Here is a 5,647-nt window from a genome sequence, read left to right on the forward strand (position 1 = left end):
CATATTTAGCCACTACACTGAAGGATTTATTTTAGTGCTTATAATGCCGGGTAAGCGAAAAGATGAGAGCATTCGCCAGTAGTTCTAACCTAGAATACAAATGCGATGGATAAATTCATCTTGCATCATTTTTCAATTTTAATCATTTGGTTTAAGAATTGTTATAATTGATTAATCCACGATAGTAGTTGAAATCAATGCACTGCAATAAAGCCAATACGCGCGTGGAAATGGAGGCTTACTCCCGATGAGCTTTTCCCCATATGCACATTCAAGAAATAACATTGCTGAAAAAAAACTACAAAGTCTATTTTCTCACCATTTTGCGTCCTAGGGGCCATGATTTACTATCCATATATAGGGTGGTTTCCTCATCCCAGAGCTATACTACAATCCATAACTAGTGTTTCCTCAATTACCAGAATAAACTACATCCATACTAGTGGTTTCCTCGCTACCAGATATACCCACGATCCTATTAACTTATGGTTTTCCTCATTACCTAGATATTACTACATTCCATAACTAGTGTTTCTCTCATTATCAACAGATATACTCACATCCATAACTAGTGGTTTCCTCATTACCAGATATACTTACATCCATAACTAGTTTCCGTGCATTGAGCCGAGACTATGAGCTAAATCCAATAACTAGTGGGTTCCTCATTAGCAGATATACTTACATCCTTATAACTAGTGGTTTCCTCATGACCAGATATACTCATCCATAACTAGTGCGTTTCCTCATTACCAATTATACTTACAGTCCATTTACTATCCGGTTTCCTCATGTTATGCAGGAGGCTTGTTGCGCGAGATTCAAAATTGTTGCGCATGCCCGCTACGTGACCACAATTTTAGCTAACAACAGGAGTCACGGGGTCCTATATTCGAAGAGCTCCTCAAACGTCGTGCTCGGCACAACCTGAGTACGGCAGTAAGTCAACGCAACGGATGAATAACTTATTTCTAGTCTTACAACTCTCCTCTACGATAGTTACTATACTAATGTGACATTATTGTTTGACCAAAATACATATGACTTTGTTGCTCATTTTAAATCAGATATGTCAAATAATTTTTACCTTCAAACAGACATCAATGTTGTACAACCTTCATGGTCATGATCTGTAGCGCATCACCCTTTTACCTACTAATGAATATTTCTGACTGTTTGGGCCTCATCAACTACTGTCTGAGGAACTTTGTGTTCACACAGGAGAGAGCGGAGATCATATCGTGGGAACCTCTTGGGATACGCCTCAACAAACCTCAATAAATGTGCTCACGAGGGCAGAGAAGAGTACTCTCCCATTCGTAAACCCTCAGAAACCACAGCCTAAAGATACCCAAAGGGACAGAGATATCTCAATGCTGCTATCTGACGGTGTGGGCAAGGGACATCCCTTCATCATTGAAGCTTAATCATCACAGAAAAGACACACAGGAGAGAAACCTTATAGCTGTGATCAATGTGGGAAGAGTTTTGTTCAATCTGGCAATCTGACATCACACCAGAGAAACAACACAAGAGAGAAACCGTATAGCTGTTGTCAATGTGGGAGAGGTTGTACTTTTACTGATCTGACTTCACACACAGAGAACACACACAGGAGAGAAACCTTATATCGTGTGTCAATGTGGGAAAGAGTTTTTGGTCAATCTGGCAATCTGTACTAGTAACAGAGTAAACAAATACACACAGGAGAGAAACCTTATAGCTGTGATCAATGTGGGAAGAGTTTGTATTAATCTCAACATTCTGACTCAACACAAGAGAACACACAGGAGAGAAACCTTATCTGTGATCAATGTGGGGAAGAGTTTTAATGCATCTAACATTCTGACTCGACCAAGAGAACACACAGGAGAGAAATCTATAGTCTGTGGATCAATGTGGGAAGAGTTTTGGTTCTATCTGAGAACTGACAGTGCACCAGAGAATACACACAGGAGGAAAATCTCATTTTTATGAAGCTGATGGTCACTGTGGACGAGTTTGGAAGATCTGCAGTTGCATACACACCGACGAGAACACACACAGGAGAGAAACCTTATAGGCTGTGGTCAATGTGGGAAGAGTGTTTCATCTACTCATCTGACGTCACCGAGAGAAACACACAGGAGAGTAAACCTTATAGCTTGTCAATGTGGAAGAGTTTTGTTCATCTTGCTCTCGACTGTCACCAGAGAAACACACAAACAGCAGAGAGAAATCCTTATGAGCTGTGGTCAATGTGGGAAGAGTTTTGTTTGAATCTGCATCTGACATCACACCAGAGAAACACACACAGGAGAGAAACCTATTACTGTGTGTCAATGTGGGAAGAGTTTTGCTCATCTAAGCAATCTGACTTCACACCAGAGAACACACACAGGAGAGAAACCTATATAGTTGGATCAATGTGGAAGAGTTTTGAACTACAAGCATCTGACTTACACCAGAGAACACACACAGGAGAAAATCTCAGTAGTGTTGAGATCTCAATTTGGGAAGTAGTTTTTACGACAGTCATAGCATTGCGTTAGACTAGTTAACTGTAAGGTTGCAAGATTGAATCCCCCTAGCTGACAAGGTGAAAATCTGTCATTCTGCCCCTGGACGAGGCAGTTAACCCACCTTTCCTAGGCCATCATTGAAAATAAGAATGTGTTCTTAACTGACTTGCCTAGTTAAATAAAGATTAAATAAAGGTGTAAAAATAATAATAATAATAATAATAATCGGCCAAATCGGTGTCCAAAAATAAAGATTTCCGATAGTTATGAAAACGTGAAATCGTCCCTAATTAATCGGCCATTCCGATTAATCGGTCGACCTCTAGTCTTGATATGTTCGTCAAAAGAGAGATCGGGGACCAGAGTAACGCCGAGGTCTTTCTGTCACGAGAATTTTGCTATCTCAATGGTTGAACTCAACTATCACTCAAGCTTTGACCAATTCCCAGAGGTTGTAAGGTTCTGGTTAATGAAGAATTAGACAAAGTCTCAGTCTGCAATAGATCAGTCCTTTATTCAGAGAGCTCTCTGAAAATCATACAATGCACATAGCCTTTTATACCTCACATTTGGTTATACCATGACACTTTATAAATGCCCCTCCTCTTCTCTAACTCTGTCACAATGTTCTACTTTGATAGCTCCTTCTGTCTAACCGGGTTCCTCTATCTTCATGTCTGCAACTGACAAGTCTAGCTCAAAACAGAAAACCTCTGTGGTTTCGCAGCGCCTGGCTTACTTCCCTTCTCGGAGCTCAGTCTCGCCTATTTCTTCAGAGAAATAGATCAACTTGTTTCCTACAAACCCCCACAGACATGTTCCCTCCTAACCGTCAATATTTCTCTAACCTACTTTGAAACACACTTAAATCACAAATGTTGAATGTTCCCTTCTATTGTTCAACATTAACTCAATAAATGAATACTATTTACAAGTCTTCTCCAACACACACATCATCATCAGATTATAGTCTTATGATCTTAACACGTCATACAGTTCTACAGTTTTCAGGGTGGAATACTTTAGTCATTATTTTAAACATATAAAGTATTCTATCAACAGTAGGTCTATGTTGTTGTTAGGTGAAGTTATGGGTCGTATAGAGGTCTATGTTGTTGTTAGGTGAAGTTATGGGTCCTGTGTTTTTGCTAGTTGAAGTTTTGGGTTCTACAGTAGGTCTATGTTGTTGTTAGGTGAAGTTTTGGGTCCTATGTTGTTCGGTGATGTTTTGGGTCCTACAGTAGGTCTATGTTGTTAGGTGAAGTTATGGGTCATACATTAGGTCTATGTTATTGTTAGGTGAATTTATGGGCCAATTGTTTAAAAACCTAGTGTACGAACCCTTATTGTCAGGCTGATGGAAAAGCTAGCCAAAGAGCATTTTACTAGTTGAAGTGTTTAACTATAAATCAGATGATTTGCGACAATAACACAAACATATTAAGCACGTGATTCAAGCCCTACAATTCTAATCCATATTTAATGTGAAATGCCCTTATAAGCAACCTGGAAAATTAGGCTATTTTTGCTGTCAGCCTATGAGAATACTCCTGAGTAGCACTCCTGATCTTGCGCTGTAATATTCAGAATACATTGTGAAAAACTACAATCTTCGCTCACCATTTTTGCTCCAGGCAGATATACTACATCCATAACTAGCGGTTTCCTCATTAGCAGGGAGGTGTTTCTGCAATCAAATTGTGTTCGCATTGCCCTCGTGCTGCAATTTTAGCTAACATAGAAAGGGGCCTATATTCGAGACCAAAAGTCGTCTGGCACAGTGCTTAGGATTTCAACAATTTTAATAACTTATTTCTAGTTACCACTAGTGTGAAAACAAGACAAAATATGATTGTTGCTAAGTTGACTGTCTTAATTGTCAAATAATTTAACAGACATCAATTGTTGTACAACTTCATGGGTATGATCTGGGCATCACCTTTTACCTCAAATATACAATGAATTTCTACTGTTGTGGGCCTTTAACCCTCTGTCTGACTTTGTCATTCATACAGGAGAGAGGGGGGACAGTCGTGGATCCTCTGGGGAGCCTCAACAACCTCATGATGCTGAGGAGGCAGAGAAGAGTCTCTCCAGATCAGAACARCTCAAGAAACACCTGCAAAGATCCAAAGGGAAGAGAACTCACTGCTGCTCTGACTGTGGGAAGACATTCACCTCATCAGGCATTAAAATTCATCAGAGAATCCACACAGGAGAGAAACCTTATAGCTGTGATCAATGTGGGAAGAGTTTTGTTCAATCTGGCAATCTGACATCACACAAGAGAACACACACAAGAGAGAAACCGTATAGCTGTTGTCAATGTGGGAAGAGTTTTACTGAGTCTGGACGTCTGACTAAACACCAGAGAACACACACAGGAGAGAAACCTTATAGCTGTGATCAATGTGGGAAGAGTTTTGTATTAATTAACATTCTGACTCAACACAAGAGAAACACACACAGGAGAGAAACCTTATAGCTGTGATCAATGTGGGAAGAGTTTTATGGCATCTAACAATTCTGACCGCACAAGAGACACACACAGGAGAGAAATCTTATAGCTGTGATCAATGTGGGAAGAGTTTTGGTCTATCTGGAGAACTGACAGTGCACCAGAGAATACACACAGGATGTGAAACCCTTTAGCTGTGGTCAGTGTGGCAAGAGTTTTGCTGCATCTAGCAATCTGACAGTGCACCAAGAGAACCAACACAGGGAGAGAATCTTATGGCTGTGATCAATGTGGGAAGAGTTTTGTTCAATCTTACCCATCTGACATTACACGACGAACACACACAGGAGAGAAATCTTATGGTTGTGATCAATGTGGGAAGAGTTTTGTTCAATCTTACCATCTGACATTACACCAGAGAACACACACAGGAGAGAAACCTTATAGCTGTGGTCAATGTGGGAGGAGTTTTGCTGCATCTAGCATTCTGACTCGACACCAGAGAACACACACAGGAGAGAAACCCTATAGCTGTACTCAATGTGGGAAGAGTTTTACTCAGCTAAGCAACCTGATATCACACCAGAGAACACACACAGGAGAGAAACCTTATAGCTGTGATCAATGTGGGAAGAGATACTCTGATAAAAGATCTCTGATCAAACATCAGAAAATACATGAAGGAGTT

The 5,647-nt window shown here is 40.2% G+C and overlaps 1 pseudogene; it reads left to right on the plus strand.

Annotated features, from left to right (window-relative positions):
* The window catches only part of LOC139022609 (zinc finger protein 664-like), a 17,471-nt pseudogene extending 12,201 nt beyond the window's left edge, over positions 1-5,270 (plus strand).
* The last annotated feature ends 377 nt before the right edge of the window (positions 5,271-5,647 follow it).

This window comes from Salvelinus sp. IW2-2015, unplaced genomic scaffold (genome assembly GCF_002910315.2).
Source record: "Salvelinus sp. IW2-2015 unplaced genomic scaffold, ASM291031v2 Un_scaffold3024, whole genome shotgun sequence".
NCBI lineage: Eukaryota > Metazoa > Chordata > Actinopteri > Salmoniformes > Salmonidae > Salvelinus > Salvelinus sp. IW2-2015.